General features: G+C 42.7%; 1 protein-coding gene across 17 annotated transcripts in view; it reads right to left on the bottom strand.

The window, feature by feature from the left end:
- The window catches only part of KIAA1217, a 496,866-nt gene that overhangs the window by 408,965 nt on the left and 70,823 nt on the right, over positions 1-17,078 (bottom strand). The window lies entirely within an intron of this gene.

The raw sequence follows: 17,078 nt of genomic DNA, 5'->3' as shown, positions 1-17,078 counted from the left end.
TTTCTTTCCCCTTCTACCCCTTCTCCATTTGAAAGTATACTTCTTACAGCACAGGGAACTATACTCAATATCTTGTGATAAACCATAATGGAAAAGAATATGAAAAAAAATGTGTATATAGATATATGTATGTATAACTGAGTCACTTTGCTGTACAGCAGTAATTAACACAACATTGTAATTCAACTATACTTCAATTTAAAAAAGTATACTTTTTTTTGTCATGCTTTTTTTTTTTTTACTGGAGTATAGTTGCTTTACAATGTTGTGTTAGTTTCTGCTGTACAACAAAGTGAATCAGCTATGTGTATACATATATCCCCTCCCTCTTGGACCTCCCTCCCACCCTCCCACCCCTGATCCCACCCATCTGGGTCATCACAGAGCACTGAGCTGAGCTCCTTGTGCTATACAGCAGGTTCCCACTAGCTATCTACTTTACACATGGTAGTGTATATATGCCAATCTTAACCTCCCAATTCATCCCACCATCCCCTTCCCCCCCCACCCCATCCACATGTCCATTCTCTATGTCTGCATCTCTATTCCTGCCCTGCAAATAGGTTCATCTGTACCATTTTTCTAGATTCCACATATATGCGTTAATATACGATATTTGTTTTTCTCTTTCTGACTTATTTCACTCTGTATGACAGATTTTAGGTCCATCCACCTCACTACAAATAACTCAATTTCGTTCCTTTTTATGGCTGAGTAATATTCCATTGTATACATGTACCACATCTTCTTTATCCATTCCTCTGTCAATGGACATTTAGGTTGTTTCCATATCCTGGCTATTGTAAATAGTGCTACAGTGAACATTGGGGTACATGTGTCTTTTTGAATTATGGTTTTCTCAGGGTATATGCCCAGTAGTGGGCTTGCTGGGTCATATGGTAATCCTATTTTTAGTTTTTTAAGGAACCTCCCTACTGTTCTCCATAGTGGCTGTACTAATTTACATTCCCACCAACAGTGCAAGAGGCTTCCCTTTTCTCCACACCCTCTCCAGCATTTGTTGTTTGTAGACTTTTTGATGATGGCCATTCTGACTGGTGTGAGGTGATACCTCATTGTAGTTTTGATTTGCGTTTCTCTAATAATTAGTGATGAAACAAGATGAAAAGACAACCCTCAGAATAGGAGAAAATATTTGCAAACAAAGCAACTGACAAAGGATTAATCTCCAAAATATACAAACAGCTCATGCAGCTCAATATCAAAGAAACAAACAACCCAATCAACAAATGGGTGGAAGACCTAAACAGACATTTCTCCAAAGAAGACATACAGATGGCCAAGGGGCACATGAAAAGAAAGTATACTTCTAAGGACAGCACATCTCAAAATATGTTACGAAGATGCTGGTTGGCTCAGGAATATTAAATTGCACATATGATGAAAGCAGGGCTCTAGTAAGCCACTCACGCCTACAGAGGCCTGCCCCCTGACCCCACAGATTAATACTCTTTAGTTTGAAAAACAAAACCAGAAACAGCGAACATCTCAAAACCTCCCTTTAAAGCCACTATTTGGGGTGACGGTGAGGACATTACGCTCATCAGAGGAGTTTTACCCTGTTAATCTAGCAATCCCATTGACAAAGCATCAACTAGGTATTAATCTCAGTTATCCTAGTTATTGGCTCAGACTCCATATCCAGCTTTTATATTACAAACTGGCATCAAACATCCTCTAAAAGTAAGTTCCACACGATCTTTCTTTCCATGTCAATGTCGTTGTGCAAGAATTTACTTTGTGGGGCAGATGTTTCCATAAGCCCAGCTGAGTGATGGCATGAATGATCAAAGGAGGTAAAGACAGGAATACAGAAGAAGCTGTGTAAGGTGTACGTGGAGCTATGGCCTATCTGTGTGGTGGGGACAAAGAAAGCTTCTGTGGACTTAAGAAAAAAATGTTTTAATTATCTGGAAGCATGCTCTACATAAGAGATCCACGAACTATGGCCCAGGGGCTGAATCAGGCCCACTGCCAGTATTTGTAAATAAAGTTTTATTGGAACAGCCAGGCCCATTGGTTCACATACTGTTTTGGCTGCTTTCGTGCTACAGTGGCAAAGCTCGGTAGTTATGAGAGACTGTATGGTCCACACAACCTAAAAGATTACTGTCTAGCTTAAAAGATTACTGCAAGCTTTACAGAAAAAGCTTGCAGACCCATCTTCAATATGACAGAGGGTCACTACTATGAATACTTAGGCGTTTTTTTCCCTGACGTGTATAGTCAGAGGTATGATTATAATTGTATTTAAGGAATGCCCCTAAACGTTCTCCCACTCCTCCCAGAGTAGACGTGGCAGGAGGGCTTCTTGGGGTTACAAGGAGGGGGTGAAACCCCGAGCTCCCGGGGGACAAAATGGATCAGACCATATAAGGGTGGTGTAGGATGACACACTTGGAGGCAGAATCCGGACACCATCAAGGAGGGAAGCCAAAGAAGCAGGGCTGAGAGTGAGAAGCACATAAAGCCATAAGTGGAGGGAAAAACAATGAACATTAGTCACAAGTCAGGATGTGGAGTGGGAAGTGGCTGCAGCAAGCTGCCAGGACTAAGACCTTGAGGAAAAAAATAAGGATGCTGGACACTTTCTTTCGGCGGCCTGGTGGAAGGGTGACTCCGCTGTCCCAATTTGGACTTTCCTAGTTTTAAAATCGAAGGTCCTGGCATCCGGGAACCTCCTCAGCCCCGAGGAATCTGGACAGTTGTCTGCCCTAATCTGGGGCTGGGCAGAAAGCTGGGAAATCAACCTGAAAAGAAAACCCTCAAGTACGGCAGCTGGGCCTTTCCAGCACTTAGTCCCTCTGTCCTTAGGGGGCTTGTATAAGAAGCAGGGAGCCGCTCCAGTGCTACAGGGGCCACTGGAGCCAGCGGAGAAGAACAGGGCATCTGTTTCCAGTGAGCAAGTGATTTCACTGTGACAACGTGCACCATGTGAACAGGAAGAGAATAACCTGAAAACAACCCGTGAACAAGTGTGAGATCATCCGTCCTACTGGACAGTTGTTGGCCTGGCCTTTTCACCCCGAAGCCAGCCTGCATTTTTTCCAGAATAGCTGACTTGCATGATTTGATTACTGCCTGTCACTTTGAAATCTCTGCTTCAATTTTCCCAAACTCTCCAGCCACCCCAAATCTTGCTCAGGTTTTAAGTTTAATTCCTTCTCCTCAAATAAGCAACGCTGATGCAACTTCCAGGCCCTGTGAGTGTAGCTATGCTTTCACTCATCCATCTGTCAGAAAGTCAGCCCATTAACAAATATTTCTAGAGCTGCTACTATGTGCCAGGCACTGTGCTGAGCTTGGGGTGAAGGACTGAATCGCATAGGTAGCGTCTCTGACCTCATGGAGAGGAAGGGGAAACCCAGAAACAGATAAACAGGATAATTTCAGACTGTGATATGCTTGGGGAGAAACACATGCTGTAGTGTAACTGTGGTGTGGGGTGAAGATTCTGCCCTAGGTAGGTGGCCAGAGATAACCTTTCTGAGAAGGTGACCCGTCAGCTGAATGCCACAAGCTGAGAAGGATTACGGTGTCCCGTGAACTATAAGATCTGTAAGTTCAAAGACAGAGGTCAGAAGGAACTTGGCATGTCCCCAAAAGCAGAAAGGACACTGGTGCGGCATAGTGGGCAAGTGGGGGATGGTTAGAGACAGGCAGAGAGCAGCTGGCATGTGGTCTTGTAGGACTGATGAGGAGGTCTGGACTTTTTCCAAGGGCAGGCCAAAACTAGGGGAAGGATTTAAGCGAGGGAATGTCCATGATCTGATTTAGGTTTTCAAAAGGATTTCCCTAGCTGCGCCGTGGTGGATGGATTGGAGGGAGGTAAGGGTGAAAATGAGGAGATCAGCTAAGAGATGGTGTTGGCTGGGATAAAATGGTACCACTGACGCTCAAGGGGAGAGAATGGCTTTGAGATGTATTTTGGAATATAGCAACTCTGCCCCCCAGAAATGGCTACCTGACGTCATCCCACTTGGTTGTTCAGGCGCTAATTTTTCATTTCCACCCACTTGAGGGAGACTCCAGTGAGTGGGGACCGGATCTTCATTCATCGCCACGGCATCTCCAGCACCCAACACATGCCTCCCACAGAGAAGGCATGCGTGCCATTCGGTCAGCCGTGCGTCAGATGTCGTGAGTGAAAAGCCACAACAGAGCAGGATGGGTCTCGAAACAACGGAGGGAGAAGACATTGCTCCGCAAAAGGCATCTTTGCTTCTGGAGTCTGAGCGTTTGGGTAGATAAGCAGAGCAGCTCACAGTGTCTTTCCCAGCTCCTCCTAGAGTGCTTCCTCTGGAAGAGCTTGCACCGCGGGAAAGGATGCTTTTCTCAGATGCCCTTGCAGCCAGGGTTCTGCAGGCTTCTGCGCTCTCACAGACGTGGATTTGGTCCTGATGTAGGTGGGGAGGAGCAATGGTCCAGGATGCATCTGTTTTGCAGGTGCGATTAGCAGGCCAATATGGCGACAGTTGGGGCCAGCTTCCTGGGCTGTGACCAGAGCAGTCACACAGGGCCCAAGTCTAGAGGGGCCCACACTTGGCTTAATGCTTTTTGTTGCTGTCTCGATTCTTAATTAACTCTGAATGAGGGGCCTGAATTTTCATTTGGCGCTGGGCCATACAAATTACGTCGCCGGTCCTGCCAGTGGTCCTGGGGTCAGCCTCTTCCACTCTGCAGGAAGCCAGGGTCATGGGTTCCCAGAGCTGCAGGTGTGGCAACTGCCTCCAGTGCTCTGGATGTTGCCTCAGGGGCCATGATCCAGGAGTCACCAGCTGGGACGGTGGCTCCCTGGTCCTCATCTTCCTGGTCGTGACAGAGGGAGGCTGGGTCTGCTGGAGGGGGTTATTTCAGGAGCCATTTTTTGAGGCCCAGCCTAGATCCTGATCCCCTGGCTCTCTAACAATTTTTTGAGCAAAATTCCCTTTTTGTTTAAAATAGAGCGGATTCCGTTATCTTCAACCATACGAATCCCTCATTAAGGACACACCTGGAGGAAAAGCCTGGCTTCTGAAAGAGCTTTCTCAGTGTTTTACCATCAGACTTTGTACTGGAGAGATGTTAGAATTTAGCGGTCACGTTGAGGTTCCCTGTTCTGGACGTGGTGTTTCTGAGGCAGAGAACCGGAGCTGCTGTTTGGCAGGGATGGACGAGGGCACATTAGTTACACCCTTTCATTGTGAAGATGCATTCTTTTCCTGACTGGTAGACTGTTGACTCCCACTGGTGGACCTAGAAGCATACCTGCCTACAGTCTCACCGGGATGCCGTTGTGACAGGTAGAATGTGAACAAGCTGTCCATCCAGGTGTTTCGGTGACCTGTGGCTGCCACAACAAGACACCACACAAACTCGGTGCCTTAATACAAGAGGACTTTATTCGCTCACAGTTCTGGAGGCCAGAAGTCCCAGATCAAGGTGAGGCTGAATCAATTCCTTCTGGGGGCTCTGAGGGAGGATCTCTTCTATGCCTCGTTGCTAGCTTCTGGTGGTTGCTGGCAAGCCTTGGCATTCCTTGGCATTCTTTATTCTAACCTCTGCCTCCTGGGTCTGTACATGGCTTTCTCCTCTCTAATTTTGGGTTCTCATGTCTTCTTATAAGGATACTAGTCATTGGATTCAGGTCCAACCCTAATCCACTATGACCTCACTGTCACTTAATAACCTTGGCAAAGACCCTATTTCCAAGCAAGGTCACATTCTGAGGTTCTGGGAGGATGTGTATTTTGTGGGGACACTATTCAACCCACTCCACCAGGGTACAGATTGCAGCCTATGGAACAAAATAAGGCTCTCTGGCCTACAGAGAAGTCAAACATCTTGGCCTCATGGTTATTTGTTCCTGGCCAGCTGAACCAAACAGCTACAGACACATGAGGTTAGAAAGACTTACAGGTAAGCATACTGGTGTGGAAGGAAGGGAAAGACACTGCAGTTTGTTTTACCTTCAGACACATCCTAACACTCATAGTATGCATACAGGTACCCACCGCTCTGTATACATGGTAATGCCTGGCTTTCTTCCAATGCATTTGTGGTCAGAAAATCTTAAAGTTACAGGGAAATGCCCATAATTGACCCCAAATAAACCCTCAAAACTACCAACCCCCTCATCTAAATTTTTTCCTCCGTGAATGCACCCCTCTGATTTTATTCTGCCCAGGGGAAATTTCCATAGGACCATCAGCAAAGGACAAGTGTTTGTGCAGAGCAGAAAAATGTCAGGCACAGTCATTGAAACTAATACCACTTCACACATGTACAGTGTGATAACTTTTTGCATTTCCGAAACAAAAAACAATTTAAGCTATTTTAGATGCTTTTTATTTCTAGTTCAATGGGATCTAATTCTTTAAAGTTGAAGAAGCAAGTATTTTCCCCCAAAATGAATACCTAAAATGACACTACAAAATATAGCCTTAGGACGGAGATTTTTTTTTTTTATGGGCATAGAAGAGATGATTGCATTACTGAACTAGACAAAAAGCCATTCCATCAGCACTCCTTTATTGTTTTTCACTGTACAAATCTTTCCATGAGAGAATTACATTTATCAGGCAGCACTGAACCTATTCATTCCCTCCTATTCCACTAATTAAACTATAATATAATCACTTGGGTTACCCATAACCAATCTTTGGAAGATTAATATAGGATGCTATTCTTTTGCTCATATTTGGCCTCTGCATGATAATGAGACAGCAATAAAGTTTATGTTCCCATAACATGTAAGAATTGTATTTTGCACCAAATAGCTAACATCAAAAATAACTACTGGTATAACAAACCACATAACACGATCATTCTTGGCATACATTAACGTGTCACTAAAAATGTTAATACAATGCCCATCGTAGCTATTAAAAGTCTGAATATTTAAGTTAATAGAATGCATAAAGAAAAAAGTATTAAAAGTATGTCATGTCTGAAAAAAATAATTTGAAAATAGGTTTTGGTGAATAGCTGTCAAATTACCTGACTTTTAATATGCACTTTGAGGAAACTAAAACTTGCATTGTTCTAACCTAACTATTTATCCCCTGATAATTTAAAATTCAAATTTACAATGCAGAAACATTACTGGCGTAATAGGCACTTAAAACCTGTGCCATTTTGCCATTTGGTAACATTTAACATTTATTAATGAATTATTTCCCATAACAGTTTTCAAGAAAGGTTTATAATCTATTTGCTTTAGGTGGAGCCACAGGAAGACAGGAAAAAAGCTATTGGTCAGGACTTTGCATATATATGCCCCAATCTACATGTATTTTTCTTCTCCAGCTGCATAATTACATACTTTCATTTCACTGTTAAAGGGATGCCAACCTGAAATTTGTACGTTTTTATTGCCCAATCATGGCAATCACTAATAGTGAATACAAACTCTTTTGGAAAATGAATCTTCACGTTTTTACGCTTTTTTTTTCTTTTGCTCCCTGAGGCCAATGAATAAAATCACAGATCATCCTACTTTACATATGGAGAAAGGAGAGCTCTGAACATCTGTGCTGATACTTCACTTTTTTACGATGGATAAAAATATACAACTAGTCCATCTTCATATGAAGACAGAGATTAATTGATTTACCAATATTGAGAAGGAAAATTATGAACTACAATTCTCTTGTACAAACTCAAGTCTGTAAGACTGTCCCAAAGTCCGGTTTTCAACCATAGTTATACCAGAGCCATTCTGCACTTGACGGGTATGTAAAAAAATGATGAATGAAAAAAAAAAAACATATGAATTATCAGCTGCAATCAAATGCAATTTTTATTTCAATAACCCCCAAGTCCAAACTGTTCTCAAACCAAATCCTCTATTGTTCTAAACCCTCTATCATAGCTTCATCTTTCATCATTTTCTTTTTATTCTGTTTCTTTTTATATTTATTTCTGGATCCAGCATTCCATTCATCCTTTAACTGTTAAGCTTTCTTTCTCTCCTTTTCAACATTCTTCATTTCCCCCTGAATGTCCATCTGGATTTCTGTTCATTTCAGATCCCCTTTAGCTTACTTTCCACTCCATCACCCAATTTCCATCTATTCGCCTTTTGGCTGGTTTTCTCCGGCACACAGAGAATTATTGACAGAAAGTGGGAAGCATCCAGAGACCATAAAGCTGTGGATCAATTAAATACTGCCCAGTAATATATCCAGTGAACTCTACAGTGTTAAAAAAAAAAAAAAAGACCACAATTCAACTGAAAAGTTAATGAACTCAACTAGCTACATAAAGCAAGGTAATTATCACAATGAAAAATTAAAAAGGCCACTGGGAAGGTAGACAAAAGAGTTAGTACGTTTCTTCCCATTTGTGACATTAAATAAATTAAACATCCATAGTGGCATTTTGTTTGTTTTTTTTTGTTTTATTCATAGTGTTGATCCCATTTCTCTGATCTTTAAGGAAAAGAGTGATGAATAAAGTAAAATGCAAGCTATAGCCAGTTTTGGGAGCTCTTTGCTTTTTCAAACCCCCCCTACCTCCATCATCATTATTAGATGTTACCAAGATTTCTATTTACTTTTTAATCCAGGGGACATATTTAGATCTTGGCAAGTCTGAGTTGACTTATCCAGGAAAATTCAGTGACTTGGCAATAACTGCTTTTTTAAAAAATAAATTTATTTATTTTATTTATTTACTTCTGGCTGCGTTGGGTCTTTGTTGCTGCACACGGGCTTTCTCTAGTTGCGGCCAGCGGGGGCTACTCTTCGTTGTGGTGCGCAGGTCTCTCACTGCGGTGGCTTCTCTTGTTGCCGAGCACGGGCTCTAGGCGCACGGGCTTCAGTAGTTGTGGCTCATGGGCTCAGTAGTTGTGACTCACGGGCTCTAGAGCTCAGGCTTCAGTAGTTGTGGCACGCGGGTTTCAGTAGCTGTGGCTCGCAGGCTCTAGAGCGCAGGCTCATTAGTTGTGGTGCACAGACTTAGTTGCTCCGCGGCATGTGGGATCTTCCCGGACCAGGGCTCGAACCCGTGTCCCCTGCATTGGCAGGCGGATTCTTAACCACTGCGCCACCAGGGAAGCCCACAAAAACTGCTTTTTGGAAGTTCAGGTATATTATGTCTATTGCATTCTCCTTATCCATTAATTTTATCATTCCATGAAAAAGCAATCGAGTTAGTAAAAAACATGATTTCTAACTCCGGGTTTCTCTAAACTTTTGTTGGCTTAAAGGTTTCTTTTCTCTTAATATTCGTTCAACTGTTGCACAACAGATTTAAGCCAGGCTTTCAGGGCAGTAAATTCTAAGATGTATTTTGCTAACATCTTTTAAAACTTAAAGTGCCACCTTTTTTCGATTCCCTCTAGCTCTTATTTACTATCCAGCCTATGATGTCTTTTTAAGCTCAAGAGCCCTTCAGTCATTGAATTCTAGTTAATAACATGATTATCAGGTGGCTTTATCTGATTTTTGCCACCTAAATAATTTTGGCTCTGAGGTAATCCTAGCATTTCTGTCCCTGCCTCAATCAAGGTTAGTATTTTTCTGAAGATGTGTGGTTTCCTTCTGTTATAAACAATCCCTATGGTTACACAGTTGCTCACAACTGGTGGATAAAGTAAGATAGTCTGCCTTAGGGTAAGAGGTCAAATCTGACATCTGGAGGCTTCCAGAACCTTCCTGGCTGCTAATTCCCACAGCATCTTTCTCTACCCCCTCTTCCCTGCCTTGACATAAGATGCCTGCTGGGTGCTCTGAACCCTCTCCTAGGTGCACCCCCAGACCTGCTTTTGTGTGAGCAACTCCACTGAGTCACCAACCATGTCGCAGAGTAATGTGATCAAACCATGAATTTTTCATTTATTTTTTTCTCTTCCACTTTATCAGTTCCACAACTAACAGGAAGTAACTTATCAATGATATCACAGCCAGCATCTTGCCAGAACTATTCTGCCCCTTCGCAACACTAGCAATATTCTTCATCCCTTCTGTGAGTGCAAGGGCCTTTTATCAGGAAAAAGATTCTGACTGCTAGGAGATTTGGTGTACCAAGACATTCCAAGATATACTATATATATTTATATGGGTTATGAAATAGCTGATGGGGACTTTGCAAGAGGATTTGGTTCTATCCTGTGCATTTAGGCAGAAAAATATGTGAACTGACCAGAGCAGATTGAGATGTATTCTGTTGTTCATCTGGCATAGACTCTTGATAACAGAAAGGCGAGACAAGCTGAGATATTCAATGAGAACCTTCTTCCTGGCTTATTATTCAGCTGAAGGTAAGTGAGTTTCCCCACCCCCACGACTGAAGCGTAAACACACAGGGGTTTTATTCTGTCATATAAAAGAAGTCAGCTCATAGGCATTTCAGGGCTTGAATGGGACAGACACATACTCAGGGACCCAGTTCTCTTTTATCTTTATAACCTAGTATCCAAGAGCTGGCTTTCAGACTCCAAGTCACCTCCTGGAACAAAATGGCTGCTGGAGTGCCATCTGCTAAATCTGCATTCTAGGAAGGAGAAAGGGAGGAAGATGTTTGTGCACCCTCTTTTAATTAATTAATTAATTTTTACTTTTTAATTTATTGAATTATAGTTGACCTACAACATTACATTAGTTTCAGGTGTTCAACATAGTAAATCAACATTTTTATAGATTACACACCATACAAAGTTATTGTAAAATATTGACTATATTCCCTGTGCTGTACATTGTATCCCTGTGACTTAGGTATTTTATAACTGGTGGTTTGTACAAAACAATTTCCTTCAGCTATTTTGCCCCTCCCCCATTGCTCTTCCTTTTGGTAACCACTAGTTTGTTCTCTATGGCTGTGATTCTGTTTCTGTCTTTGTTATATTTATCATATATATTTTTTGCTTTTTAGATTCCACATGTAAGTAAAAACATACAGTATTTGTCCTCCGTTGTCTGACTTATTTCCATGTTGTCACAAATTCTTGCCCCCTCTTTTTGAAGATGTTTTCCTGAAGTCCTGTACAACAGACCACTTCAATCTCATTGGTTGGACTATAGTTACATCCAGCAATTCCACTTCTAGGTATTTTTCCAAAGAAAACAAAAGCACTAATTTGAAAATGTATATGCAGGCTTCCCTGATGGTGCAGTGGTTAAGAATCTGCCTGCCAATGCAGGGGACATGTGTTCGAGCCCTGGTCGGGGAAGATTCCCACATGCCGTGGAGCAACTAAGCCCATGCGCCACAACTACTGAGCCTGCGTTCTAGAGCCCGAGAGCCACAACTACTGAGCCCACGTGCCACAACTACTGAAGCCCACGTGTCTAGAATCTGTGCTTGCAACAAGGGAAGCCACCGTAACGAGAAGCCCGCGCACTGCAACGAAGAGTAGCCCCTGCTCGCCGCAACTAGAGAAAGCCCGCGTGCAGCAACGAAGACCCAACACAGCCAAAAATAAATAAATTAATAAATTAATTTTTTTAAAAAAGAAAATGTATTTGCATCCCTATGTTCATTGCAGCATTATTTGCAATCACCAAAATATGGAAACTCATTGATAGATGAATGGATAAAGATGTGATATATATATAATTATATGTATAAAATTATATATATATATTAAATGGAACATTACTCAGCCATAAGAAGAATGAGCTCTTGCCTTACAGCAACATGGATGGACCTGGGGGGTATTATGCTAAGTGAAATAAGTCAGACAGAAAAAGACAAATAGATTTCACTTATATGTTGAATCTAAACAACAAATGCACAAACAAAACTAAACAGAAACAGAATCGTAGATACAGAGAACAAACAGCTGGTTGCCAGAGGAGAGGGTTGGGGGGTGGTGAGTGAAATAGATGAGGGAAATTAAGAGGTACAACCTTCCAGTCACAAAATAAATGAGTCATGATGAAAAAATGTACAGCGTGGGGAATACAGTCAATAATAGTATAATATCTTTGTACGGTAACAGATGGTAACTAGACTTATCATGGTGAACCTTTTGAAATGTATAGAAATATTGAATCACTATGTTGTGCACCAGGAACTAACATAGCGTTGTAGGTCAATTATACTTCAAAAAACACACTCATAGAAAAAGAGATCAGATTTGTGGTCACCAGAGGCGGGGGGAGGGGGAACTGGATGAAGGTGGTCAAAAGGTACAAACTTCCAGTTATAAGATAAACAAGTATTAGGGCTGTAATGTATAATATGATTAATATAATTAACACTGCTGTATGTGATAAATGAAAGTCGTTAAGAGAGGAAATCCTAAGAGTTCTCATTACAAGGAAAAAATGTGTTTTCTTTTTCTTTTCTTTTGTATTGATATGAGATGCTGGATGTCCACTAACTATACTGTGATCATCATCTCATGATGTACGTAAATCAATCGTCATGTTGTACGCCTTAAACTTCTACAGTGCTGTACGTCAATTATATCCCCAGTAAAACTGGAAGGGAAAAAAGCACAATATGACTGATTTCCAAGTGAAAAAATACTAGGCTAAACACTATGCAACTGTCATTTTTATAGGCAAAACGACCTAACGGTGGCAATTTCATACAGCTCAATCTAATATTTACATTGGGATATTTGGATCACTGAATTGTTTCAGAAAATCTTGATGACTCTAGCCCTTCAATTTAACTGAAAATCAGCTCCCAGGCATAGGAATAATATTATGCAGCCAAACATGAATCGATGAAAATTGCAAACGTTTTCAAATCACATTCAAATCCTGGATTTAAGCATCCTCCAGTGTAGCCATCTCCATAAGAATGGATGCCCTGGGCGGTTGCCATTAACTATTACTTAAATACTTAAAACTAGTTTTAATGAAACTTTTTTTTTTTTTTACAGCATTTAAACTTGTTAGGGGATTTCATGAATAATCTATAAACATATTACAAAGCTCCATTAACACTCATTTGAGAAAAAAACATGGAACTCGTGCCAATCCTGTGTGCCCTCTGCTAGCATCTCCTCCTGAGATGTCCTATCAGCTGGGTTCTTGCAGGAGTGTCTGCTATTAACACAGGTTGCCGCTTTCTCCAAGCTGTGACTATATCTTGACCTTGACTGTTATTGTGATTTGAGTGAGCAAATTGCAGTTTGTTGTTTTAGTTCTTTTGGACAATAGTAACATGTGGAACTTTTATTTTTAAAAAAAAAAGAAAAAAATCATAAAACCTTAAAAAATGCTTGTTAGCAGAGCTAAAATTTCCAGCAAAATGGCCAGGAAGTTCCTATTACTGAACACCCCCCTCTAGGTCCCCTGTATATATTCTTTGCATGTGTTTTCTTAGAGCAGTTAATAACAGGCTTGCAGAGCTAATTTTTTTTTTTCCTAGCCCATTTTATGAGAAACATGTCAACAAAATAATTTCCCTAAAACTGATACTAAAAGGAAGAAAATGGAGAAGCAAACTATCTGGGATAATTTCAATTATTTATAATACAAATTGCACTCTACTAGAAATATATCCTCTATTGTAAAAATTGATATCCTTTTAGAATTGTTTGGAAAGAGAAGAGTTAATAATACTTCTTGCCTTTAAGGCAACTCTAAACTGGGCCAGGACACAAACTAAATGACAGTCTTGCTAAAAGCAATATTCACTTTATGTATTAAGTGCTAGCCTTATATAAGAGTGAAAATGCATCCTAGTTACGGTAAAAGCTGAGGATCGGTAGATAGACTTGAGAAAGTGTATGTTATAATCTGGCAACTTTTAGTTACGTTTATTTTGTTGTCATTCTTTTTTTGATAATTTTGGGGCCCAAAGTATGGAATATACAGTATTTGGGGGGAGGACAAATCTCTCCAAATTACTACTGCTGCTTCCCTGACTCAGTACCAGGAGTTACAGAGACTTCTCTCTGGGGACCTTTAGAACATACACCCACAAGGCTGCCATCTGCAGAGACACCTTTTATTCTCAGTCCCTGAGACAGACGTGCACCCTGGTGTCCTCAGAAGTTACTGGCCAAGTAGAGTAACAACTTGGGGTCGTTACCAACGTAACTCTCCTAACAGCAGTCTCATACCCTTGTTTCCTGGTGGAGTGATGAAAAAACCCTCAAAGATCTGAAGATCACTGCAATAAGACACACGGATCTTGCAGGGTGATTGCTAGAGTGAGGACCAGAGAGAAAAGGAGGCCAAATAAAGAAATAGATTGTCCTAATGACGTATTAATAGCTACCATCACCCTCCTACCAGGTAGGATATATTGACCAGCAAACAAAACACAAGTAAATAAAATTAAGTCTTCCTTTTCAGGAAGGTGAAGCTTGGCTGTGTTGCAGGTGGGAATAATCTCCCCAGTGGCAGAACTAGGAAACTTGACCTCTGCGGTGGATAATATTGATAAAAGGCTTCCTCCTATGAGTTGGGAAATGATTTGCCGACACAAGAGTAGGATTCATGAGCGGGATCAGAGAGGGAGCCTTGAAGCTTTTCTTGCTGTTGTTTTTTCAGCCGTGGTTGGACTCAAGTGGGTGTAGTCTGGTCTTGAACCCCTGCCAAGATGGACACTGGCAAATTCAAACAGAAGTGTTTTCTCTCTCTCTCTATCTCACGGCCACACACACACACACACACACACACATTCTCTCTCTCTCACTCAGACAGATGAGACCTACAAACTGCTCTCATTAGATAGTCAAATAGTCTGGAGTCTGAACAAAGAACGACACTATGGAGCCCAAGCTAAACCCACTTCCCATCTCCCCGCAGAGCTCAGAGAATTTCCCCTGGTTCCAGAGCTGCCAGAGAGTGACTGGCATGGGTTCTGCTCCAAAGAAGCAAACCCTTCTCCCCTCCCAGGCCAGAAGCCACCCCGGCAGAGCGCAGCTGAGCAGTCCTGGCTCCGGCCCTACTGTTTTTTTGCAAACCTCAGTTCCATATTCAGACATCTCCTTTCTCCAGGCTGTGGAGCCTAAAACCGCTCTCTATCCTCCCCCCTCACTCTAAGTTAGGCGAAAGAGTCCCATCCCGTCCGCACTTGGGTGAGTTCTCAGCCCCTGCGCTGAGACAGGTCTCTGCAACCTCTCCTCCGGTCCCACCCTGCCCAGGGCCCCCTCAGCTTCGCTGTCTCCATAGAATCCACGTGCCTTAGTGATGGCTACTCCTCTCCCTTTGCCTCAGAAAGCCAGAGTTTACCAGGTCCACAACCCACACACTCACAGGGCACTGCGTTATCGTCTGGAGCTCTCCGGCCTTTCCTCTGCGTCACCCTATGCCAAAGGCTGGTGGCAGCTCGTGGGAAGGCAAGAGGAAGGGAGGGTAGGACGCCCTGGACTATGGAGACTGCGGCTTCCAGTTCCAGGCAGTCTCCCTGGAAGAGCGTGCAGGCACCTCCCACGCTGCGGTGGCCATGGCCGCACACAATCCCCGCCCCCCAGGCCCAAGAGCAGGGGACCACTTGCGGAGAAAATGGTCTGCATAAACAACAATTTCACTCCAGCTCTCCCTGCAGATGGTCCTGATTTGGAAAAGGCATGCAGACAGTCTTTGAAATCTGACTTCTGTTTTTTAGGCCACTTGGAATTCTTCTTTGTAAGCCTCACCGTCCCCAGGACAATTTACTGACCTGACATCAGTAGCTTCCTCTGAAAGCTAGTTCTCTTTTCTTAATGTCTTACTATTTTTAAAAAATCGCCAGACCCTAATTTTCTGATTCTATGTTTTCCCTTCTCACTTCCAAATACAATGAGTCATCCAATCCTATAATGTCTTTTTTCCTCTCCATTCGTACTGTCACCATTCTAACCCAGAATCCTATTACCCCATACTCTGCCTATCATATGGTCATCTCTGTGTTTTAGGTTTCCCCAATCGCCCCTGCCCATGACTACCAAATTAATACCATTTGACACATTCTCCTCTTTTCTTCGCATGCACCGATGCATTCAGTGGCGCACCTTTACCTGTATGCAATGCACTGTGCTGTGCATTACTAAACTCATTTATTTCCTGCCAACAGATATTTGTTCCGTGCCTGCAGTGTCTTCTACATTATCCTTAGCTCTAGGGAAATGAATAAGGCAGACCCATTTCCTTCTTGTCTTTTAGAGAAGGGGGCTGATATTTAAGATAAATGCTCAGAAAGAGAAACTGCGAAAGCACGTAACGAGGGAAGCAAAGCTGGTCTCTTGGATCGTGGAAAGCCTCCCTAGAACGACATTTAAGCTGAAGCCTGAAGGGGGACTGATGATTAATTAGTGAGGCGCAGGTGAAGGGGACCGTGTACGCAAAGGGCCTGATGGGGTAAAGAGTCTGATGCATCTGTGGGAAGAGGGAAGGGGGCAGAGAGATATGGGGAAGCATCGTGGGAAAGAAAGGCCAAAGGTCACCAGGGGGCAGACCACGCAACTCCTGGGAGGATGCGTTGAGGAATTTGGGCTTTATTATAAAAGCAATGGGAAACCACAGACAGGTCTGAAGCAGAGAAATGTAACGATTGTGTTTTAAAAAGATTACTCCAGCTACACAGTGGAGAAGGTTTGAAGAAGACGCTGCTGGGTGACCAAATGGGGGCATGGGGTGGTACTGGAGACAACAGATGGGGTGGGTTGGACCAGGGTGGTACCATGGTCGTCAGTGGAAGCAGAGAAAACATGTGGATTCAAGAGAGAATGAGATGCCGGGGTCAGCAGTGAGGAGAAGGAAGAGACAGGGAGGGAAGTTAAGGAGGAAGTCCAAGTTCTTAGCCTTTAATGAGTTGGGGGCCCGGGAGAAGAAGCAGGTATGAGTGTGGGGAAGCCTTAGGTGCGAAGCTGAGTTTGGGACAGTTTAGTCCAAAGTGGATACTTCTAGCAGGCAGTAGCATACATCGGTCTAGAGCTCAGAAGAGAGGTCCCAGTGTGAGACAGAAATTGGAAATTCATGGGTGTATTTGGTGATTGAGACCATGGGGGTGGATGAAGTTGTTTAGGGAGACCTTGTACAGTGAGAAAAGAGTAGCCTAGGCCTGAGGCTCAAGAAACGGCCACATGGAAAGGCTGAGGGGAGAAGAAAGAGCTTGCAAAGGAGGTTCAGGAAAGAGAAGCCGATTACGCAGGGGGAAAGTAAGAGGGTGCACTGCCCAGAAAGCTA

The sequence above is a fragment of the Balaenoptera physalus genome, assembly GCF_965194825.1.
Source record: "Balaenoptera physalus genome assembly, chromosome: 2".
Classification (NCBI taxonomy): Eukaryota; Metazoa; Chordata; class Mammalia; order Artiodactyla; family Balaenopteridae; genus Balaenoptera; species Balaenoptera physalus.
Note: the sequence above shows the minus strand (reverse complement) of the source record. Positions and strands in the feature narration are given on the sequence as shown.